General features: G+C 41.4%; 1 long non-coding RNA gene across 1 annotated transcript in view; it reads left to right on the forward strand.

Annotated features, from left to right (window-relative positions):
* The window catches only part of LOC139034374 (uncharacterized), a 63373-nt gene extending 43456 nt beyond the window's left edge, over positions 1-19917 (forward strand). Inside the window, exon 3 of the long non-coding RNA XR_011486828.1 lies at positions 17115-19917. This is a non-coding gene — a long non-coding RNA (uncharacterized lncRNA). The remainder of the gene's footprint in view (positions 1-17114) is intronic.
* The last annotated feature ends 6171 nt before the right edge of the window (positions 19918-26088 follow it).

A 26088-nucleotide genomic window follows, 5' to 3' on the forward strand; every position in this document is an offset into this window, starting at 1 on the left:
TAGCAATAACAGCAGGAGAAGTATATGCACTGGGAGTTGGGTCGGCTGGGGATCTTGGTTTCAGGCTTCCTTACCTTTTCCACCACTGAGTTGCCCAGGATATATTTTGTCTTTAGGTTTTGAACCTTCACTGCCATGTGTGTGAAGCACCTTGATGCCACCTTGGTGCCAAATCCTGTTCCAGCTAAGCTGGTTGGTGGCCCAGGCATATTCAAGCAGCATGATCACTCTGAATTGGCAACTCCCAAATCAGGCGCAAGTTATAAATCCAATTATCATTGCTGAACCCTGCTGATAGGTTGGTATCTCTGTCCCCAAGTTACTCAAATCCATGGTTACAGAAACTTTACTAGGTTGGTACAAAGCTAATTGTGGTTTGGGGCCATGAAATTTGAATCATTATAACTAGGCTCAAACACAACTTTATTAATCAAAATGGGAACCATTACAATCAACACATTTTTGCCAATGAGAAATAATCTTGTTTATTCCTGTAGCATAAAAAAAATCTATGCTTTGGGATTTGATGAACTCTTGGAAAGCGTTTTTTTTTTTTTGCCTCCTGTTGGTTGTGTAAGTCTTTTCCCTTCAAAAAATTGTTGAGATGCTTGAAGAAGTGGTAGTCAGTTGGTGAGAGGTCAGGTGAATATGGCGAATGAGGCAAAACTTTGTACCCCAATTTGTTCAATGAAGCATTGGTTGTGCAACATGCAGTCATCAGGTGTTGTGAAGAACTGGACACTTTTCTGTTGACCAATGCTGGCTGCAGGTGTTGTAGTTTTCGGTGAAGCTCATCAATTTGCTGAGCAGACTTCTCAGACATAATGGTTTCGCCAGGATTCAGAAAGCTGTAGTGGATCACACGGGCAGCAGACCACCAAACAGTGACCATGACCCTTCTTGGGTGCAAGTTTGGCTTTGGGAAATGGTTTGGAGCTTCTTCTCAGTCCAACCACTGAGCTGGTCATCGCTGATTGTTGTACAAATCCACTTTTCATCACACATCACAATCTGATCAAGAAATGGTTCATTGTTGTTGCATAGAATAAGAGAAGATAACACTTGAAAATGATGATTTTTTTTGATTTTCGGTCAGATCATGAGGCAGCCACTTACCGAGCTCTCTCACCTTCCCAGTTTGCTTCAAATGCTGAATGACCATAGAATGGTCAATGACGAGTTCTTTGGCAACCTCTTGTGTGCTTCTAAGAGAATAAGCTTCAGTAATTGCTCTCAGTAGGTCCTTGTCAACTTCTGATGGCCCACCCCTGCACTTCTCATCTTTAAGGCCCTCATCTCCTTTGCAAAATTTCTTGCAACAACACTGCACTGTACACTCATTATCAGCTCCTGGGCCAAATGCATTTGTGATGTTGCAATTTGTTTCCACTCTGCTGCTTTATGACCTGTTTTGAACTCGAATAAGAAAATTGCTTGAATCTGCTTTTTGTCTAACATCATTTCCCTAGTCTAAAATAAATACAAAATAAATAGCAAGTAATAAGTCATTAAAAAGACGAAAAGTGAGAAACACACATTAAAATGATGCATAAAACAACCATATTTATTTAAGAATGTATTCCAATACCAAATAGCAAAGTTGAACACTGCAAAACCACAATTACTTATGCACCAATCTAATACGTCATAGTCCATCCTAAAGGAGATCAGTCCAGGGTGTTCATTGGAAGGACTGATGCTGAAGCTGAAACTCCAGTACTTTAGCCACCTCATGCGAAGAGTTGACTCATTGGAAAAGACCCTAATGCTGGGAGGGACTGGGGGCAGGAGGAGAAGGGGACGACAGAGGATGAGATGGCTGGATGGCAACACTGACTCGATGGACATGAGTTTGGGTAAACTCCAGGAGTTGGTGATGGACAGGGAGGCCTGGTGTGCTGTGATTCATGGGGTCTCAAAGAGTCGGACATGACTGAGCGACACTAAACTGAACTGAACTGAATACGTCATACATCTCTTAGTGTTGCCAAGAGTCACTATCATGCTCCAAGCAGTTTTGGAAATAAGCATTTGGCTAATTCAGATCACCTGGGATTAATCCAAAGGGACTATTCAAAGGTCCAGATAAGGCACAGGTAATCCTTACACAGATTAAACAATCAAGGGATTTTTCTTGGGAATTCCCTGGTGATCCAGAGTAGGACTCTGCCATTTTACTGCTGAGAGTCCAGGTTTAATCCTTGGTCTGGGAATTAAGATCCCACAAGCTGTGGTGCATGGCCAAAAAAGCAAAACAAAACAATCAAGGGATTTTTCTTGCTCAAGTGTGGAAGGGGATTGTTGGGTTCCAGATGCTACAGCTATGGATAGTTTGTTATGTGAAGAAGAATCAATGATGACAAAAACTTGTCTCTGGGCCTTTAATTTATCCTATAAACATATTATAATTATTTCCAACTGACAAGTCATTTAAGTCTAAAATCCAGGAAATCAATCTTTTAATACAGAATTACTAAAAAGCAAAGATATCACTTTGCCAACAAAGCTCCATATAGTGAAAGCTATGGTTTTTCCAATAGTTATGTACGGATGTGAGAGTTGGACCATAAAGGAGCCTGAGTTCAAAATTGATGCTTTTGAACTGTGGTGCTGGAGAAGACTCTTGAGAGTTGCTCGGACAACAAGGAGATCAAACCAGTCAATCCTGAAGGAATTCTACCCTGAATGTTCATTGGAAGGACTGATGCTGAAGCTGAAGCTCCAATACTTTGACCTCCTGATGCAAAGATCTGACTCGCTGGAAAAGACCCTGATGCTGGGAAAGACTGAAGACAAAAGGAGAAGAGGGCAGCAGAGGGGATAGCATTCGATACCATCTCCAACTCAATGGACATGAATCTGAGCAAACTCCCAGAGACAGTGAAGGACAAGGAAGCCTGACGTGTTGTAGTTCATGGGGTCGCAAGGAGTTGGACATGACTTAGAGACTGAACAACTTTACCAGCAGCCCTCTATTTAATAATATGTATGTTTCTTTTAGCCTGAAAAGTATACAATTATTGATATGTACTTACATTAATACATTTTATTTATTCATAATTAACCTGGGAATGCAAATTCTCATTTTGATTTATTAGATTCCCTCCTACGCCCCACCTTTTAAGTTTTGTAAACAAGAGTTTGTACAGTTGTTGCAACTTAATGAAAATTTGGAGAATGCCCCAGCAAACCTTATTATTTTTATCTATTTTTAAAATTAAATTTTGTGGTACTCAGCGGTCTTTTCAGGAAACTCAATGACACGTTAGTCATCAAAAGACACTTTAATTGAAAAAAAAGTCCCAACTTGGTATATCAGAAAGGACTCATGAGACCCCACAGAGTCAAGTCAGGTGATGCTTTGATTTAGAGGTTAAGGACAGAGGGCAGCAAGCAGTACAGGCAAGAATGACAGGTCGGAGAAGCGGCCCCCCAGACGCAAGCTCCCCAGGGTACACGTGCACACACATAGCATGCCTGGTGTCCTGGCAGAACCACCAACATCTGAGCGGTATCTTAGCCTCGGCTGGAGCTCAAGACCGAAGTTCCAGAATGGATGTTTATGACTCTGGCCAGCTAACTTAGCTGATTGGGCTAGTTGCACATCATCAGTAAAGAGACTGATCTTGGGGATAGAGCTGATTTCTAAGTGAAATTCTTTAGTGATTTCTAAGTGATTTCTTTAACTCACAAACCATAAAATTGACCCCTTTTTTGGCCAAGCGTCAAAAATGTCATCCAGGACTTCCCTGGGTGGTCCAGTGGTAAAGAATCCTCCTTGCAATGCAGGGGACACGGGTTCCATTCCTGGGTCAGGCAGGGCAACTAAGTCTATGTGCACAACTACTGAAGCCTGTGCAGCCTAGAGCCTCTGCTCTGCAACAAGAGAATTCAAGGCAAGGAGAAGCCTGCACACTGCAACTAAAGAGTACCCACTGCTCTCTGCAACACAGAAAGGCCTGCACGCAGCCAGGAAGACCCAGCGCAGCCCAAAAAACAAAAAAATGTCATCCAGGAGATCGAGATAAAAATAGTTTTTACATTCCATCTGTAAAGCAATTGTATTGTCCATATAGTTTTATTTTTCTGAATTTGGGACCCACATTTGAGAAAGGCAAATCAAGAATGTCTAAAGGATAAAAGTTTTAAGCATAAGACATAAGTTTCTAGAAGCAAGCACAAGTTATAAGGAATGTTTTATATTGTCCAGGCATTATTTTTAAAGCAAATCACAACCAGAAGCAACCATTAGTAGAAATTGTGACCTGGTAGCTCAGTGGTAAAGAATCCTCCTGCCAACGCAGGAGACACAGGTTCCTTCTCTGGTCCCGGAAGATCCCACATACTGGTGAGCAACTAAGCTCGACGCCACAGCTATTGAGCCTGTGCCTGCAACAAGAGTTGACACTGCAATGAGAAGCCCCTGCTGGCTGCAATTGGAGAAAAAGCCCACACAGGAACGAAGACCCAACACAGCCAAAAATAAGTAAGTAAATAACATTTTTAAATGGTTTAAGAACATGCCAGAATTAATGAGGGCTGACAGGGAGGCCTGGCGTGCTGCGATTCATGGGGTCGCAAAGAGTCTGACACGACTGAGAGACTGAACTGAACTGAACTGAACAGAATGCTATGACAATAAAAAGACATTTTTAATAGGAAAAAAAAGTTCCTTTTTACTATGGCACAAAATAACAAGTCATTTTACAGAAAGACAACCCACATTGTAATTTTCTTCTTTGGATTATTACAAATGTAATAATTTGTAATAAAATAACAGATTTATTAACATATAAGTATTTATATGTAAGTATTAAGGAAACTATAAGCAAGGTGAAAAGACAGCCTTCAGAATGGGAGAAAATAATAGCAAATGAAGAAACAGACAAAGGATTAATCTCAAAAATATACAAGCAACTCCTGCAGCTCAATTCCAGAAAAATAAATGACCCAATCAAAAAATGGGCCAAAGATCTAAACACACATTTCTCCAAAGAAGACATACAGATGGCTAACAAACACATGAAAAGATGCTCAACATCACTCATTATCAGAGAAATGCAAATCAAAACCTCAATGAGGTACCATTATATGCCAGTCAGGATGGCTGCTATCCAAAAGTCTACAAGCAATAAATGCTGGAGAGGGTGTGGAGAAAAGGGAACCCTCTTACACTGTTGGTGGGAATGCAAACTAGTACAGCCGCTATGGAGAACAGTGTGGAGATTTCTTAAAAAACTGGAAATAGAACTGCCATATGACCCAGCAATCCCACTCCTGGGCATACAAAGCGAGGAAACCAGATCTGAAAGAGACACGGGCACCCCAATGTTCATCACAGCACTGTTTATAATAGCCAGGACATGGAAGCAACGTAGATGCCCATCAGCAGACGCATGGATGAGGAAGCTGTGGTACATATATACCATGGAATATTACTCAGCCATTAAAAAGAATTCATTTGAATCAGTTCTAATGAGATGGATGAAACTGGAGCCCATTATACAGAGTGAAGTAAGCCAGAAAGATAAAGACCATTACAGTATGCTAATGCATATATATGGAATTTAATAAGATGGTAACGATAACCCTATATGCAAAATAGAAAAAGAGACACAGATGTATAGAACAGACTTTTAGACTCTGTGGGAGAAGGCAAGGGTGGGATGTTCTGAGAGAACAGCATTGAAACAAGTATACTATCAAGGGTGAAACAGAACACCAGCCCAGGTTGGATGCATGAAACAAGTGCTCGGACCTGGTGCACTGGGAAGACCCAGAGGGATGGAATGGAGAGGGAGGTGGAGCGGGGGGTGGGGATGGGGAACACATGTAAATCCATGGCTGATTCATGTCAATGTATGGCAAAAACCACTACAGTATTGTAAAGTAATTAGCTTCCAACAAATAAAAATAAATGGAAAAAAATAAATTTAAAAAGACACATAAAGATATTAAAATATACCAATAAATGATAAATGTAAAGGTTTTAACTTTAGTCTTAATATATAATTAATTTATAAGCATATTAAATAAAATTATGTTTATTATATTGAGTTTATAACCTTAATCTTGTGCAACAATTTCTTTGATGAATAGACAAATCAAATTTATTATCCTGTCTTACTCTTTGTGTTTTTCTATATTTACTGCTAAGTCTATAAAGATTACCTCTACATAAAAGGCTGTGCGTGTGTGCATGCTTAGTTGTGTCTGACTCTTTGGAACCCCAGGGACTGTAGCCCACCAGGCTCCTCTGTCCATGGGATAATCCAGGCAAGAATACTGAAGTGGGTTGCCATTTCCTACTCCAGGGGATCTTCCCGATCGAGGGATTGAACCCACGTCTCCTGCGTCTCCTGCATTGGCAGGCAGATTCTTTACCACTGAGCCCCATGGGAAGCCACAGCACACATCAAAGCCTAGGAAACCAGAATAAAAACTTGTCAATATTATGTGATTGATCAGTCTGGGTGGGCATCTGTTATTTGCCTAGGGCACTTACCATGTTTGGGAGGCAATCTTCCCTCCATCTTTTTGAAGTTGGCTGCTTTAATTAGTCATGTGGTTATTATAGAGGCTGCTAATCACAGTATTTTTCCCATTTTCCTGGCCAGTGTCAACTGGTCCAGAGCGTAAGCACATAAAAGTAGCTGCAGTCAGGATCACTGCCACAAAGAGGAAGATGATCTGAGAGAATGTAACTGACAAGCAGAGAAAAGCAGTGACAAGCAATGGAGCATGTCCCGCTTGTGTCTGCACTCCATGAGTCAGGCATTCCCAGGGCCCATCCAGCCCTTCTTGCTGCTACATGAACAAGAAGGAAGTATGTAAGAGGACTCACAAGGAGAGAGCTGTGAAATGTAGGAAATGTACTTGGCAAAAAAACATATCAGGGTGGTTTTCTATTAGTAGACAATATCAACATAAACAAGGTTTGAAAGATTCAGAAAATATTTTTGCATTATATAGGATATAACCCATTACGTATGATGTTTGTTGTTGTTGATTAGTTGTTCATTCATGTCCGACTCTTTGCAACCCCATGGAGTACCGCCCTCCAGGCTCCTCTGTCCATGGATTTTCCAGGCGAGAATACTGGAGTGGGTTGCCATTTCCTTCTCCAGGGGAGCTTCACAACCCAGGGACTGAACCAGCATCTCCCGCATTGGCAGGGAGATTCTTTACCACTGGGTCACCAGGGAGGTCCGTGCATGTTACCCCTACGCAAAATTTTCTTCCCGATTTATTCCCGGGTATTTACAGCAAGGGCAAAAAGTAATTCTACATGATTGTAACAGTAATGTTTATGCAGCTGCATTGTGATAATGCAGTGTGACAATTTCCCTGGGCATTGTTAAGAAAAGTTACATAAAACTTGGAAATCATATGGGAATATTGTTTAAAAGGGGCTTCCTTGGTGGCGCTAGTGGCAAAGAACCCGCCTGCCAATGCAGGAGACGCAAGAGACATGGGTTCAATCCCTGAGTCAGGAGGATCCCCTGGAGGAGGTCATGGAAACCCACTCCAGTATTCTTGCCAGGAGAATCCCATGGACAGAGGAGCCTGGTGGGCTACAGTCCATAGGGTTGCGCAGTCAGGCATGACTGAAGCAACTTAGCACATGTGCATTGTTTAAAAATTTCCTCCAAGGGTTATTTAATTCTCTAGGACTCTTTACTATTTGATAAAAAAGTCTAAGAGTTGAATTTACATGTTAACTTGTATATTTCTGTTAGAAAAAATAACTCTCCAAATTATAGCTGTATTGCTCTGTGGTACATTAACCAGTTTTGTGTCTAAACCAGCATTTTTTTCCCTAATTTTTTAAAATGTCTCTCCTGATGGATTACTTAAACCTTTGTTTTTAAAATCTTTATGGAACCAGCTGTACCATTTGTTCCCTTCTTAACAGGTGAAAGAAATCTTTGATATTATACTTCATATTATATATTATATATAATATATATTATTATAGTTCATATTATACTTGTATGAGTCATATTTTCTACACTTTGAAAATTACAATTTGACAGGATATTTGTGGAGAATCAGTTCAGTTCAGTTCAGTTCAGTCGCTCATTCGTGTCCGACTCTTTGTGACCCCATGAATCGCAGCACGCCAGGCCTCCCTGTCCATCACTAACTCCCAGAGTCTACCCAAACCCATGTCCATCGAGTCGGTGATGCCATCCAGCCATCTCATCCTCTGTCGTCCCCTTCTCCTCCTGCCCCCAATCCTTCCCAGCATTAAGGTCTTTTCCAATGAGGCAGCTCTGTGCATGAGGTAGCCCAAGTATCGGAGTTGCAGCTTCAGCATCAGTCCTTCCAATGAACATTCAGGACTGATTTCCTTTAGGATGGACTGTTTGGATCTCGTTGCAGTCCAAGGGACTCTCAAGAGTCCAACACCACAACCAACACCACAGTTCTCCAATACCACAGTTTGAAACATAGTCCTGTCCTTAAGTTTGGTGCCCAAATTTAGGGGTAAAGGTAAATTTGTTTTAAGTAATACACTCAACAAGTGGTCACTCATTATGTAACACAGGGCTCTGGAAATTAGAAGGGCTTTTTTAGCCACTTTACTCAAGATTTTATGGGAGACTACTAGAAAGAGCAAGACTATGATGCTAGTGTAGCGTTTGAGTCTCTCCAAATATAGAAGAAAAGTTCCCCATGTTCAAAATCTAAAGACAATAACAATAAAACTCTTGTGTGTCATCTATTTAGGACTTTAATTAGGGTTTAGGACTGATGTTCCTAACTAAGAACAGTTTCTCAAAAAAAAAATTGAAGAACATAATAAATGACTTGAAACAATGAATATTCTTTTTAGAAAATGATACAAATGAACTTATTTACAAAACAGAAACAGACTCACAGACTTAGAGAATGAACTTATGCTTACAGGCAGGGCCAGGGGGAGGTGGGGAAGAGGGATAGTTAGGGAGTTTGGGATGGACATGTACACAATGTGACATTTAAAATAGATAACCAACAAAGACCTACTGTATAGCACAGGGAACTCTGCTCAATATTGTGTAACAACCTAAACTGGAAAAGAATTTGAAAAAGAACAGATAAGATATGTGTGTAACTAAATCACTTTGCTCTACATTTGAAACTAGCACAGCATTGTTAATCAACTATATTCCAATATATTATAAAGTTTTAAAAATATTGAATATTCAGACTAAAAGAACTTAAAATGGCCCTTAAACATGTTAAAAGTAGTTCAACTTCTCTCACAATAATAGAAATGCAAATTAAAACTAAATAGATATTATTTTTCACATGTCAGACTGGAAAATATCTGCCCCACTGAGAGGCTGTGTCTGAGAGGCAGGCACTGTCATACTTTGATGAAGGGTATAAAAGAGGTACACCCCTATGTACCTCTAGGGAGGGAAATTTGGCAATGTCCAGAAAAATCACATACACATGTACTCATCAATCTAGCAATTACTGTCCTGGGAATATAGCAACAGATACAATGGCAAAGACATAAAATTATGTCTGCGTAAGTGTATGAATGTGAGGGTTGGACTGTGAAGAAAGCTGAGCGCTGAAGAATTGATGCTTTTGAACTATGGTGTTGGAGAAGACTCTTGAGAGTCCCTTGGACTGCAAGGAGATACAACCAGTCCATCCTAAAGGAGATCGGTCCTGGGTGTTCATTGGAAGGACTGATGCTGAAGCTGAAACTCCAGTACTTTGGCCATCTCATGAGAAGAGTTGATTCACTGGAAAAGACCCTGATGCTGGGAGGGATCAGGGGCAGGAGGAGAAGGGGATGACAGAGGATGAGATGGCTGGATGGCATCACCGACTCGATGGGCATGAGTTTGAGTAAACTCTGGGAGTTGATGATGGACAGGGAGGCCTGGCGTGCTGTGATTCATGGGGTCGCAAAGAGTCAGACATGACTGAGTGACTGAGCTGAACTGAACTGAACTGAAGTATTCACTGCATAAATTATTCATATTCTCAAAACACTAGAAAAAAATCAAAAGACCTATGTAACAAGGACTATTTTGCTGGCTCCGTGGCTGAGTCGTCAGTTGTCTATTCCAACTTTATTTAGCTAGATGTTTCTGGTTGATTTGATTAGACATCAACCAGAAGACCATGACTTGTATGAACATAAATCTATTGACATGTTTTCTTTCCAAATAAATATGATCTTTGGTCAGAGACACTGCTGTTTGGTAAGTAATTACAATACATGGAGATTCTGCAAATATTTCTATTCTGGAAGAAGTGCTGTGAGCAAAGAATGCATGTCTCAGCCAAAGTGTCAAATTTCAATGAGGACACTGTCCCCTCTTCGGTAGAAGGGGTCTGGTGTAGTCAATCCATCCAATAAAACCAACACAGTCTTCCAGAGAATAGATTAATTTCTGCCTTTGTCCTGTTTGGTACTAAGAAATATCTCATTCTCTAGGCATTTATACAACTAGCTAGACATCCCTCATGAGACTATTTCTCCTTTCACACAAAGTGGGCAACTAGATATATTTGCAACATTCCACCCACTGGGAGGATTTTCTTTCACCTATATCTTCAGGGCTACTCTGGAGTAAGACCATAATGTAGCAGTCATCCTGTAAGCAGGCATCTTAACAAGGGTGCATTTTACTGTATTTAAATTACACTTCAATAAAATTGAAATGTATCAGTTGTAACCTCTTCTAAGAGGTTTAATTTTAACTCCATTTACCACTCTTGTGATTTTTATATCATTGTTATAAAGAGAAGACTCTTTAGAGGCCCTTGAACTGCAAGGAGAATTTTTATATCATTGTTATAAAGAGAAGACTCTTTAGAGGCCCTTGAACTGCAAGGAGATCAAACCAGTCAATCCTAAAGGAAATCAACCCTAAATATTCATTGGAAGGACCATTGCTGAAGCTGAAGCTCCAACACTTTAGCCACCTGATGTGAAGAGACTGCCTCTTGAAAAGATAGCATTTACCTTTGCTTTGACTTTATATGGGGCTTCCCTTGTGGCTCTGCTGGTAAAGAATTTGCCTGCAATGAGGGAGACCTGGGTTCGATCCCCGGGCTGGGAAGTTCCCCTGGAGAAAGGAAAGACTACCCACTCCAGTATTCTGGCCTGGAGAATTCCATGGACTGTAGAGTCTGTGGGGTCACAAAGAGTCGGACACTACTGAGTACCTTTCATTTGGTTTTATATGATGTTTATTAAGTAAATGTGACATTGATCTGGGAGTAAATGTGACCCTATTCCAGGATTTTGGGGCCAAGGGTCAGGTAACTGAATAAATATAATTGTGAACACTTTTTTTTTTTTTTAAATAAACTCTGCTGAATAATGCAATGTTGTAGAAGAAGGAAATGTTTTGTTGGACTGTAATAATTGACTTATGTCTGTGTCTTTCTTAGAAATGAACTCTTAGGGGTGAGGTACACGGTCTGGAAAGTTTTGAATCCTCATTGAGTGGCATAGTTTCTACTATATAAAAGAGACTGGAAACAAGATTTATTTGAATTCAGTTTACATAGATGGTCCAGCCTTTGAATAATGAAGCTTAGAACTTCAGTGTTGGAATAAACTTTGAAAACATGCTGCGATATTAACAGAATAACACGGTATTAATGTCCTAATTGTTAATCTTAACACTTTTGGCCTCCTGAAAGGTTACAATTGGTTGCCTATACACAGTCAGTGCCTTTTGATTTTGAAAGAGTTGTTGTTCAGTCATGTCCAACTCTTTGCAGCACCAGGCTCCCCTGTCCTTAACTATCTCCAGGACTTTGCTCAAATTCACATCCACTGAGTCTGTGATGCCATCCAACCATCTCATCCTCTGTCGTCCCCCTCTCCTCTCGCCTTCAGTCTTGCCCAGCATCAGGGTTTTTCAAATGAGTCAGTTCTTCTCATCAGGTGGCCAAAGTATTGGAGTTTCAGATTCAGCATCGGTCCTTCCAATGAATATTCAGGACTGATTTCCTTTAGGACTGACTGGTTTGATCTCCTTGCAGTCCAAGGGACTCAAGAGTCTTCTCCAACACCACAGTACAAAAGCATCAATTCTTTAGCATTCAGCTTTCTTTATAGTCCAACTCTCACATCCATACATGACTACTGGAAAAAACCAAAGCTTTGACTAGTTGGACCTTTGTTGGCAAAGTAACGTCTCTGCTTTTTAATATGCTGTCTAAATTTGTCATAGATTTTCTTCGGAGGAGCAAGAATCTTTTAATTTCATGGCTGCAGTCACCATATGCATTGATTTTGGAGTCCAAGAAAATGAAGTCTGTCACTGTTTCCATTCTTTGCCCATCTATTTGTCATGAAGTTATGGGACCGGATGCCATGACCTTAGTTTTTTTGAATGTTAAGCTTTAAGTCAACTTTTTCACTCTCCTCTTTCACTTTCATCAAGAGGCTCTTTAGTTCCTCTTCAGTTTTTGCCATAAGGGTGGTGCTATCTGCATATCTGAGTTTATTGATATTTCTCCTGGCAATCTTGATTCCAGCTTGTGCTTCATCCAGCCCAGCATCTTGCATGATGTACTCTAAATGTAAGTTAAATAAGCAGGGTGACAGTATACAGCCTTGACATACTCCTTTCCCAATTTGGAACCAGGCCATTGTTCCATGTCTGGTTCTAACTGTTGCTTCTTGACCCGCATACAGATTTCTTAGGAGGCAGCTAAGGTGCCTCTGTTATTCCCAGTTTGTTGTGATCCACATAGTCAAAAGCTTTAGCATAGTTCATTAAGCAGAAGTGGATTTTTTTTTTTAATTCTTTTGCTTTTTCTATGATACTGTGGATGTTGGCAATTTGACCTCTGGTTCCTCTGCCTTTTCTAAATCCAGCTTCAACATCTGGAAGTTTTCAGTTCATGTACTGTGGAAGCCTGGCTTAGAGAATTTTGAGCATTACTTTGCTAGCATGTGTGACGAGTGCAATTGTGTGACAGTTTAAACATTCTATGGCATTGTCTTTCTTTGAGGTTGGAATGAAAACTGACATTTTCCAGTCCCATAGCCACTGCTGAGTTTTCCAAATGTGCTGGCATACTGAATTTAACCCTTTCACAACATCATCTTTTAGGATGAAATAGCTCAACTGGAATTCCATCACCTCCACTAGCTTTATTCATAGTGATGTTTCCCAAGGCTCACCTGACCTCGCACTCCAGAATTCCTGGCTTCAGGTGAATGATCACACCATTGTGGTTATCTGGGTCATTAAGACCTTTTTGGTATAGTTCTTCTGTGTATTCTTGCCACCTCATCTTAACATCTTCTGCTTCTGTTAGGTCCATACCATTTCTGTCCTTTATTGTGCCCATCTTTGCATGAATCTTCCCTTGGTATCTCTTGAAGAGATCTCTAGTCTTTCCCATTCTATTGTTTTCCTCTATTTCTTTGCATTAATCACTTAAGAAGGCTTTCTTACCTCTCATTGCTATTCTTTGAAACTCTGCATTCAGATCAATATATCCTTCCTGTTCTTTGCCTTTCACTCCCTTTTCTCAGCTCTTTGTAAGGTCTCCTCAGACAACCATCTTGCCTTTCTTTTTCTTGGGGATGGTTTTGATCAGCACCTCCTGTACAATGTTACGAACCTCTGTCCATAGTTCTTCAGGCACTCTGTCTATTAGATCTAATCCCTTGCATCTATTTGTCACTTCCACTGTATAATCCTAAGGGATTTGATTTAGGTCACACCTGAATGGTCTAGTGGTTTTCCCTACTCTCTTAAATTTAGGTCTAAAGTTGGCAATAAGGAGTTCATGCTCTGGGCCACAGTCAGCTACTGGTCTTATTTTTGCTGACTGTATAAATCAATTTCTTTTTTAAAGGACACACCTTAAAGTGCTCCACGGGGAGGTCAAGGCAGGATTCAGGCCAAGAGGACAGGGCAGGACCTGGGGCACATGTCCTCATTAGGGTCTATGGGTAGAAAGCTTGGGGTTCCCAGGCTGAGGCCAGATTGGTCAATTCAAACACAGACAAGTAAGCTTCACGAGGATCTTATGTAATGGGCACCCAATGGGGAGGTGCTGGGAGGCAGGGAAAAGTGCTTAGCACAGGGTAGTTGGGGAAGTCATATCAAGAATTTACTTTGCTTGTGATTCTGCAGGCTCTTATCTAAGGCATGCACTCATAGGAAGGGCTGGTGCCGGTTCAAAGCCTGTGCAGCAGCTCGGCCAGACATAATGGGTGCATCAACATCACGGACTCCTTTAGACTCAACACCTTCTCTCTACTTTCATTACCCGTCTGTTTTCCATTCTTCCCACTTTTCCCTTTAAAGCCTTAGCATGTTAATATAGGTGTTTTAAACTCCCGGTTTGATCATTACAACATCTCTGCCAAGTCGGAGCCTGGTTCTGATGCTTGCTCTGTCTCTTCAAAATGCATTGTTTTGTCTTTCGCCTGCTTTGGAATGATCTGTTGAAAACTAGACACAATGTGCTGGGCTAAAGGTATGGGAGTAAACAGGCCTTTAATGTGAGGTTTTAGGTTTACCTGGCCAGGGGTTAGGCTGTACGTGCTATTCATTGTCCCTGTAGCTGTCAGATGCTAAAATTTCCTCAGTGTCCTTGTGTTTGCTTCACCTACTGTCTTTGGGGTTCCCTAGATACATCTTCTTAAATAAGACCTGAGGCTTGAAGCTGTAACTTGTTATTACACAAGAGCCTTGCTGATGTGGAGATAAGGTACTGGGGGAGAAAAGTTTCCTTTTTCCCCCCAAAGATTTATGTATTAACATCTTTATTTTTGGCTGTGCTGGGTCTTCACTGCTGCGGGCAGGCTTTCGGAGTTGCAGCGAGCTCTGGCTACTCTCGGCTGCGGCGCACAGGCTGTAGGCACGTGGGATTCAGTAGCTGCACCTTGTGGGTGCAGTGACCACTGCTTACTGCCTCTAGAGTGCTGGCCCAGGAGCTGTGATGCACGAGCTTAGTTGTCCCACGGCAGGTGGGATCTTCCCAGACCAGGGATCCAACTTGTGTCCCCTACACTGGCACGTGTTTTTGTTTTTGTTTTTTTAACCACTGAGCCACCACGGAAGCCCAAGAGAAGCTTTCTATAGCGCTATGACTAGGTCTCCATGTTTTAGAGAGCCTGTGCCCTGGGGATGTGACCTTCACAAGCACATCTCAGTCTCCCTTCCTCCTTGGGAATTACAGGAAAGCTAGAGGGGGCTGGAGTCCCTTTCCCCAGGCCAGTTAGGCTCTGATAAAACAGTATTTTTTTTTAGATCAGGCCTTGTTAGGAAAAACAGACTGCTTTCTCCCTTGCCTTGCCAGGAGCATGAGAGAATTTTTCTCTTATCTTCACTGTAAGAATTTGGTTGAGCCTCTGGAAGTAAAACTCATAAAAATGTGGGGATTCCCCAAAGAGTCCTCTCCTGCTCTGAGTTTTTAATTCTTAAACTTGTCCACATTGAGCCTCCAGAAATCCACAGTTACAGTGTAGTTTCCCAGGACTGTTTCCTGTAAAAGACTGTACTTTAATAATTTGTGGTTGTTTGTATTTGCCCCTCTCTCCAATTTGGAGGACAGCGGTTTGCCCTGCTACCTCAGTTCTTTGGTAGATCTAAGAAGAGTTCTTGAATTTCAGTTTGTTAAGCTTTTCTTTTTTTAAAATCCTTTTTAAAAAAGGTTGTGCTTTTAAAAAGCTCAACGTTGTGTTAGCGTCAGGTGAATAGCAAAGTGATTCAGACATGTATGAACATTTATACATATGTATGTATATATATATTTCAGATTCTTTTCCATTATAGGTTATTACAAGACACTGAATATGTTCAATATAGTTCCCTGTGCTATGGGTTAAGCTTCTTCTTGTGCGGCTAGGAATGATGACTTCTAAGCTCCTTACGTGCTGGACGGGAAACCAGAAGTCTCTCTACAATTTTTACTACAGTGGGACATTACATACTGTTCTCTTTAGCAATTCCATGTTGCTTAAATAGGTGGCAGTCTCACACATCACTAGGAAACATGAATAAGAATATTCACAAGAGTATACAAAATAGGGGACTTCCCTTGCGGTCCACTGGCTCAGATTCCACATTCCCAATGCTGGGGGTGTGGGTTCAATCCTTGATCAAGGGACTACATCTCACATGACTCATCTAAAGATCTCGCATGCCTCAACGAAGATTGAAGATCCCAAGTGTGGCAATTAAGACCCAACATAGCTAAATAAATAAATAAGCCTTTTTTTTTTTTCTTTAAAGAGAGTATCCATAACAGGAAAAACACTGGAAACAATCAAATGTTAGTGACAGAAGGATAAATGTCTTGTGGTATACTCACACGATGGAATAGCACGCCTCAGTAAAACTGAGTGAACAGCAGCTACACGCAGCTGCATGCACGAGTCTCAGTAATATAACAGAACGGGGGGAAAGAGCCTCAGAGAAGAACAAACGGTAAAGATATCCTTTTTCTGAAGTTGAAAAGCCAGCAGTACTAGAATGTATATAACTTGGGGCAGATTATCTGTATTTCATTGATTGTAACATGCAAATTGAGGGAAAATTTTTGAAAGAGAAGCACTGGAACAACAAACTAGAAGCAAAAAAAAATAGTTCCCTCTAGTGGAGACAGTGATAGTTTGGTGTCATGGTGAAAGGCTTTGGAATAAAAGCAAATCTCCTGCGAGAACGTATGTATTTTTTTCCACAATACAAGCTTCTGCATAAGAAAGAGGCTCTCGTGGTACTAGGGCAATTAGATAACTATATTAAAAAATTAATCTTTATATAAAAATTATTTTCCTTATTTATTTGTTTGTATTTCCCCAGACTTTAAACTTTTTACTTTGTATTGATGTGTAGCCAGTTAACAATGTTGTGGTAGTTTCAGATGAACAGCTAAGGGACTCAGCCATACATACACATGTATCCATTCTCCCTCAACCCCTCCTCCCATGCAGGCTGGTACATAATATAGAGCAGAGATCCATGTGCTATACAGTAGGCCTTTGTTGGTTATCCATTTTAAATAGAGCAGTATGTACATGACCTTCCCAAAGTGTTCCCCACGGCAACCGTAAGTCATTTTCTAAGTCTGTGAATCTCTGTTTTATATGTAAGTTCATTTGTATCATTTCTTCTTAGATTCATATGAAGACCCTGATGCTGGGAAAGACTGAAGGCAGGGGGAGAAGGGGACGACAGAGGATGAGACGGTTGGATGGCATCACCGACTGAATGGACATGAGTTTGAGTAAACTCCTGGAGTTGGCGATGGACAAGGAGGCCTGGCGTGCTGCAGTCCATGGGGTCGCAAAGAGTCAGACACAACTGAGCAACTAAACTGAACTGAACTGAACTGAACTGTTGGAGAAGACTCTTGAGAGTCCCTTGAACTTCCAAGAGATCAAACCAGTCGATCCAAAAGGAAATCAACCCTGAATATTCCTTGGAAGGACTGATGCTGAAGTTGAAGCTGCAATACTTTGGCCACCTGATTCAAAAAACCAACTCCCTGGAAAAGACCCTGATGCTGAGAAAGATCGAGGGCAGGAGGGGAAGGGGACGACAGAGAATTAGATGGTGGGATGGCTCAATGGACAAACTCAATGGACATGAGTTTAAGCAAACTCCAGGAGACAGTGAAGGACAGGGAAGCCGGGCGTGCTGCAGTCAATGGGATCTCAGAGTCAGACCAGACTTAGCAACTGAACAACTCTCCGAACCCATCACTGAGTTTGCTGGCTGCAATGTTCTTCTATAGCCACATGGTGGCAGTGTTGTAGAAGTGAACAAAATTCTGACTGAAACTTCAATTCTTGTCCTTTGGAAAGATTGAAGGCAGGAGAAGAAGGGGACAACAGAGGACGAGATGGTTGGATGGCATCACCGACTTGATGGACATGAGTCTGAGCAAGCTCCAGGAGTTGGTGATGGACAGGGAGGCCTGGCATGCTGCAGTCACTGGGGTCGCAGAGTCAGACAGGACTAAACTGAGCTGAACTGTAGTTCAGAGGTTTAGTTTCAGGTTGATTGTGTCTTCCATCCTCCTTCTATCAATCTCTGGCCTCCACCACCTTCTCTTGTGACATATCAGAAAGAATATCCCAAGGTAAAAGCCCCTACACTGGTTTGAGGCAATAATCAGGTCAGTTCAGTCGCTCAGTCGTGTCTGACTCTTTGCCACCCCATGGACTGCAGCACGCCAGGCCTCCCTGTCCATCACCAATTCCCGGAGCTTGCTCAAGTCATGGGGCAATAATATAGCATAGCAAAGTCTTATCTTTCAGGCCTCTGTCTCTTCCCCACCCCTTCAAGACCTTTTATTTCCCTTCTCTTTTCTGTCCTCCACACCCGGCACCCCATCCCCTCTCTCTGGGAACTGGGAGTTCTTTTTTTTTTTTTTTTCCCCCTCAGAAACATTTACTTTTTTTTTTTTTTTTAATTTTTAAAAATTTTTTTTCCATTTATTTTTATTAGTTGGAGGCTAATTACTTTACATCATTACAGTAGTTTTTGTCATACATTGAAATGAATTAGCCATGGATTTACATGTATTCCCCATCCCGGTCCCCCCTCCCACCTCCCTCTCCACCCGATCCCTCTGGTCTTCCCAGTGCACCAGGCCCGAGCACTTGTCTCATGCACCCAACCTGGGCTGGTGATCTGTTTCACCCTAGATAATATACATGTTTCGATGCTGTTCTCTTGAAACATCCCACCCTCGCCTTCTCCCAGAGTCCACAAGTCTGTTCTATACATCTGAGTCTCTTTTTCTGTTTTGCATATAGGGTTATCGTTACCATCTTTCTAAAGTCCATATATATGTGTTAGTATACTGTAATGGTCTTTATCTTTCTGGCTTACTTCGCTCTGTATAATGGGCTCCAGTTTCATCCATCTCATTAGAACTGATTCAAATGAATTCTTTTTAATGGCTGAGTAATATTCCATGGTGTATATGTACCACAGCTTCCTCATCCATTCGTCTGCTGATGGGCATCTGGGTTGCTTCCATGTCCTGGCTATTATAAACAGTGCTGCGATGAACATTGGGGTGCACGTGTCTCTTTCAGATCTGGTTTCCTTGGTGTGTATGCCCAGAAGAACTGGGAGTTCTGTAGGCTGTCAAATGCAATAATCAGAGCCTAGTCTTCCAGTACTAGGAGAAGGTCACTTATTGGGAAATTCAAAAGAGAAAGCCATGTTAACCCATTTAATATATGGAAATGGAATAAATGCTCATCAATTGGGGAATAAAATGTGCTTTATCCTGTTAAAATAAGACAACAGGCCCCAAATGAAGTCACTTATGCTAAGATCCACCAAAGTGAGACAACATAAATAGAGTTTCTGCTTACCCAGAAATGGAATCTCCTGATTAGCATTCGTTAGGTAAACTGACTTAGAGATCACTGCCATCCCCTAAAGGAAAGTAACCTCACCATAACCAACCTGTTTTTTGGCCTAGTGTAACTTCCTTGTTCCTGCTCCCTTTTGTCTATATAAGTCTTTTGTTCTGTACAGCTCCCCGGAACTCCTTCTTATCTGCCAGCTTCACTAATGCCATGTTCAAATCGCTTTTTGCTTAAGCAAACTCTTAAACATTTTAAATATATTTCAGTTATCTTTTAACAGTCCTGTTTTTGTAAGTCATTAACAAAAATACATTAGATCTGTATTGGAAGAGTAGGAGGGTTTTCAAGATCTCTTGTTAAGTAAGAAACGCAAAATGCAGGGAAGTGCGCATAATTCAACAATGACCAAGTTCCTCCATATGCATGTGTATTTGTACAGAACTATATGAGCATAATGTAAAGTGTGGAAAGGTACATACAGGACTGTTAACACTGTTTACATATGATGGGATGGGAGTACAGGGAGAAACAATTTTAAAAGACCTTCAGTAGAAAAGATTCAGGGTAACAATAGCATATATAAAATCTTAATGACATTTATTTAAGTTACATATTCTCTGTGTATATATATATGTGTGTGTATGTATATATTAACAAATATATGTACATACATATTTTTGAGCTTCCCTGGTAGCTCAGATGGTAAAGAGTCTGCCTGCAATGCAGGAGACCCTGGTTCAATTCCTAGGTCAAGAAGATGCCCTGGAGAAGGGAATAGCAACCCACTCCAGTATTCTTGCATGGAGAATTCCATGGACAGAGAGTTTTGGAGGGCTACAGTCAATGGAGTCAGACACAACTTAGTGACTAACACTTTCACTTTTCATAAATACATTCATGAATGCTTGCGTGGGTGGCTTAGTCAGTCGTGTCCCAATTCTGGAAACCCACGGACTGTAGCCCACCAGACTCCTCTGTCCATGGGATTATCCTTGAAAGAATACTGGAGTGGGTTTCCATTTCCTTCCCCAGGGGATCTTCCCAACAAGGGATGGAACCCATGTCTCCTGTATTGGCAGATGGATTCTTTACCACTGAGCCTCCTGGGAAGTACACATATACTCAAACATACACACCTATATCTAGGTATACACACATCTAGCTTTTCCTATATGTTTTCTACCTTTTATATTGTGTCTAGCTCTCACACTGAAATTATAAAAGTATTTTATCTCGAAACAGCTGTTTCCTTTTACACTCATGTCCTTCGTCCATCTGAAGTGTATTTCCACATAAGTCGTAAGGCAGGGCTTATAAAATTTTATTTTCACACAGTTATCCAGTTGGCTGAGAAAACATTCTCTCACGTTTTAAAAGAAGCTGTAGGTTATTAGCCAGCTCAGTCTCAGTGGCAAATTACCATGAGCATGAGTTCAGACAGTGATTGAGAGGGAGGGTGTAGCTAAGATCTGAGGGGAGCAAAGGATAGCAGGGCCAGTGACACGTGGCTGCAGCTGCCGCATCTCTAGCAAGTCCTCTTCTTCACAGTGGCTCTGCCATCTCTGATCTTTCCAGGGTGGGAAGAGGTTTACAGACTTATTAGATTTTCCAAGGGTAGCCTGCTCTCTAGGCTTTCCTAGCCCCCTCTCTGAGTTGAGAGAGAGAGACAGAGAGGAAGAGGGGAGAGAGAGGGAGGGACTGGAGAGGGGAGGGAAAGAGACACTGTTTCCTAGGCTTCAGGCAGAAGGGCAGCACCCAGGACCCCCCTCAGGGATTCGTCTCTGTCAACAAGCAATTGTTTCTAAGGGTCTTATACCCTCCAGCCCTTTCTAGCTCACTGTCTCCTCAGGGCTAACTCCTGCGAGGTTGACAGCATCTCCCTTCATCTCCTCCTCCTGTGTGATTCTTTATCCCAGTGCTCAGGGTTCTCACACCATTTTTTTTTTTCAGGATCCCTCAGGGCTAAAGGACCCCATAGCCAATCTTGTAATCCCTGGTTTTCTATGGAGAGATTCTCCCAGATATCATCTCTCTTCTGGGTGCTATGTGCAGGAAACAATAATGACTGTGAAATGGAAAGACATCATTTCTAGTTAAGTAATGATAACTGAAAGAAATCCTCAAAGTTGGACACTGTCTTTGTTAAACTGAATATGATTCGAATATGGAGAAGTAAAAGAAGGAACGTTAAGTAGCAGTAAAAGTTTGCTCCCATTCCAAACCAGAGTTAAGGGATAGAACAAATTAAAACAGGATGAAAACTCTCAAAGGATGGTAGAAAATCAAGAGTCTTATAGAACAAAATAGATATTTACTTCTTCAGAAACTTTAAAACCATTAAAATGGCCTATTCAGAGATCATTTATTCATCAAGAATAGATAGGGACAAGATAATATGGGCTAAGAATGCATGCATGCTAAGTTGCTTCAGTTGTGTCCTACTCTTTGTGATGCTAGGGACTGTAGCCTGCCAGGCTCCTCTGTCCATGGGCATCTCCAGGCAAGAATACTGGAGTGGGCTCCCATGCCCTCCTCCAAGGGGTCTTCCCCACCCAGGGATTGAACCCATGTCTCTTACATCTCCTGCATTGGCAGGTGGGTTCTTTACCACTAGCGCCACCTGGGAAGCTCCATGGACTAAGAATGCCCCTGCCTTTAAGAGCAAAAAGGATATTGTGGCCATCAAGTCATCAGCCAGTACAGCCCTTTATGGTGAACACTGAGGGAACTCAGGATGGGAAAAAAACAAGTTACTGGCCTTAGATAAGGTGCATACCAAAGGAAGGATTTCAATGAGTGCCGACTTGCATCTTCCCATACATAGAAACGTGCTAAAGTCATTAATTTGAGATATCTGGTTTTCTTTAATAGTAATTTTTTTTATGTTCTGACAGCCTGGTTTTTGTTGTAAAACACCTATGTATTCTGGCTCCTCCTTTGCCTCTTCAGAGCAGCCCCACGGAGCTTTTTGAGCGGTCGCCTCTCAGGTGTATCCTCAAAGTCTGCCAGATAAAACAGTATTATCAACTTTTAGGTTGTGCATTTTTGTTGTTGTTGTTCAGTCACTAAGTCATGTCTTACTCTTTGTGACCCTATGGACTGCAGCACCTGAGGCTTCCCTGTCCTTCACAATCTCCTAGAATTTGCTCAAATTCATGTCCATTGAGTCAGTGATGTTATCTAACCATCTCATTCTCTGTCATCCCCTGCTCCTTTTGCCTTCAATCTTTCCCAGCATCAGGGTTTTTTCCAGTGAGAAGGCCCTTCACATCAGGTGGTCAAAGTATTGAAGCTTCAGCTTCAGCATCAGTCCTTCAATGTATACTCAGGACTGATTTCCTTTAGGATTGATGGTTTGATCTCCTTGCTATCCAAAGGACTCTCAAGAGTCTTCTCCATCACCACAGTTCAAAAGCATCAGTTCTTTTGCACCTAGTTTTATTTATGGTCTAATTCTCACATCCATACATGACTACTGGAAAAACCTAGCTTTGACTATATGGACCTTTGTTAGCAAAATGATGCCTCTTCTTTTTAATATGCTACCTAGGTTTGTCACGGCTTTCCCTCCAAGGAGCAAGTGTCTTTTAACTTCATGGCTGCAGTCACTATCCATAGTGATTTTGGAGCCCAAGAAAATAAAATCTGTCACTGCTTCCACTTTTTCTCTTTCTATTTGCAATGAAGTGATGGAACTAGAAGCTATGATCTTCATTTTTTGAATGTTGAGTTTTAAGGCGACTTGTTCAGTCTCCTCTTTGACCCTCATCAAGAAGCTCTTTACTTTCTCCTTGCTTTCTGCCATGAGAGTGGTATCATCTGCATATCTGAGGTTGTTGATATTTCTCCTGGCAATCTTGATTCTAGCTTGTGCTTTGCCCAGCCTAGCATTTTGCATGATGCATTCTGCATGGAAGTTAAATAAGCAGGGTGACAAGCATTATTTTTCAGTCGACAATAACGACATAGGAGGATCCTGAACTCACCTCCTCTTATGTATGCACCAAATCTACAGCTACACATGGAACAGCTTCCTCTGAAAGAAACCCCCAAAGGAGCTGAGTGACTCTTGCATGTTGAGCAAACAAGAAAAAACCCACGTCAAAACGGGTAGGAGAGGCTGAGACACAATCTTGTCATAAACTCACACCCAATGCAGTGACCCACAATCAAAGGTTGGGGGTGTCTCACAACGTGAGCTTCCCCTTGAGGAGTGAAGGGTTTGAACCCCACATCTGGCACCCCAACTTTTAAGACCAGCACCTGAGAGATGAGCCCTCTAACATCTTGGCTTTGAAAGTCAGTGGGGTTTGTATTCACAAGCCACACAAAATTATAGTGAACTGAGAACCAGTCATTAAAAGGCTCACATGAACTCCCCTGGCTCCCCTCCAGGACCTAATGTTAAAGCAGCTCCTGAAAACAATCAAGCAGCTCATGAAGCAGTCCTATTTGCTTATCTTAAAGCTCTGGAGTGAGGGGCAGGCATCTAATCTAACACTCATCTAGGGGGCTATGAAATACTTTCCAAGGACACTGGTCAGCAGGCACCATATTTGAGTTTTTCCTCTGCTTCACTCCAGTTGCCAGTATCTCCTGGAAAGGAGTTTGTGAACCATTAGGTTCACAAACCATCTGATGGGTGCCCCAAGTTTTGTGGTTGCACTGAGGAGAGACCTCTTGATCACCAGGCTTTGGTTGCTAGTGAGTCTTCCACTCTTGGGTCCCACAGAACTGTGTCAAATAGAGAGCAAGTTCATAATCAGTTATGGCCTTCCCCTATGAGGGCACAGTGAGGAGACAGCAGACTGGAATGCATCTCTAGTTTTTCTAGGAGTTTACCTATTAGTTTACCTTGATAGCTATGGCCCGAGGGGTAGGTTTCTAATTAAACACGTCTAGGGACTGATTATAGAGACTAGGGAGGCCAGCAAGTGCCTTTCACACTCATCCTCTGCTCCTCCCCAGGCTGTCTAGTCTCTAAGCAAAGAGCTGTGTACATGTCTGTCTCACTGACTTTCTGTGGTTGTCACCCAGAAAACACATCCCTTGATAGCCAGCCCGAGGGGAAAGTGGGGCTTGTATTCTTGGATTCAATGAAATGGTACCAAACAAAGCAACAGTTCTTAACTGGCGATTCCCCAAGGATCAGCGTACAGAGTGCAAACAGAAATGCCCATCTCTGGTCTTTCTGTGAAATTTGCATACTTTACAAGTGCTACCTGAGAGTCTGACCTCCAATCAGCCCGCATCTAGGTGCTGACTGAGATCCTTCCCTTTGGGATATTGACAGGGCTTGGCACAGCTTCAACCACTGTGAACTACTAAGAATAAAGTATGCTGCTTAGACAATCATAATGGTTTGAGAGACATCCAAGAGTTAAGGCAGAGTTGGACAATAACCTTCCTACAGGAGGCCACTCGTTCAAGACTGGGAGAGATGGCTGCTCTAGCAAATGTATAGAAACTCATACAGACTCAAAGAAAGAAAGAAGAGTATGTTCCAAACACAAGAATAAGATAAGACCTTAATGAAACAAAGATAAGTGACTTATCTGATAGAGTTCAAAATAATGGTCATTAAGCATCTCACTGAGCTTAAGAGAAGAATGGATAAACTAGAGTAAGAATTTCAACAAAAATAAAATATAAGAAAGCACCATATTGAAATCATAGAACTAAGAATACCTGAACTGAAAAGATACAATAAAGGGCTTCAACGGCAGACTAGATCAAGTGGAAGAAAGGATCACTGAACTCAAGACAGGTCAATGGAACTCATCCAATCAGAGCAGCAAAAAGAAAAGAAAAAAAAAAAAAAAAGAGTGAAGACAGTCTAAGGAACTTATGGAACAACAGCAAGTGGACCAACACTTGCATTATGGGGAGCCAGAAGGAAAAGAGAGAGAGAAAGGGGCAGAAGCACATGTGAAAAAATAATTGCTGAAAAATCCCCTAACCTGGAAAAGTAACAGACATCCAGATCCAGAAGCCCAGAAAGTTCCAAATAATATGAACACCAAGAGACCCACATGAAGAAACATTAAAATCAAAGTGTCAAAATTTAAAGACAAGGAAAGAATCTTAAAAGCAGCAAGAGAAAATCAATTTGTTACATACAAGGTAACCCCCATAAAAGTATTAGTAGATTTTTCAACAGAAACTTTTCAGGCCAGAAAGAAGTGGCACAATATTCAAAATGTTGAAAGAAAAAACTTCCAATCAAGAATACTCTTCCTGGAAAAACTGTCCTTCAAAACTGAAGGAGAGATAAAGAGATTTTCAAGAAGCAAAAGCAAAAGGGGTTTACTGACACTAGACTGGGCTTACAAGAATTACAAAAGAAACTTCTCTAAGCTAAAACAAAAGGGTACTAACAGGAAAACATAAGACAGTAAAATCACACTGGTTAATCACTTAAAAAGCTAGTATAAAGGTTAAAAGACAAAAATAGTAAATAATTGCAACTACGATAATTTTTAATGGACACATAAGATTAAAAGACGTAAACTGTGACCAAAAACAAAATGGGTGGGGGCAGTAAATGTAGAGATTTAGAAAGAATTCAAACTTACATTGTTATCTACTTAGCATTGTTTTCTGTAAGCCTGATGGCAATCACACAGCAAAAACACAAAAGATAAAGGAATCTAAGCGTTGCTGTTGTTTAGTCTCTTAAGTCATGTCCAAATCTTTTGTGATCCCACGGAGTGTAGCCTGCCAGGCTCCTCTGTCTATGGGATTTCCCAGGCAAGAATACT

The sequence above is a fragment of the Odocoileus virginianus genome, chromosome 1 (genome assembly GCF_023699985.2).
Source record: "Odocoileus virginianus isolate 20LAN1187 ecotype Illinois chromosome 1, Ovbor_1.2, whole genome shotgun sequence".
Lineage (NCBI taxonomy): Eukaryota > Metazoa > Chordata > Mammalia > Artiodactyla > Cervidae > Odocoileus > Odocoileus virginianus.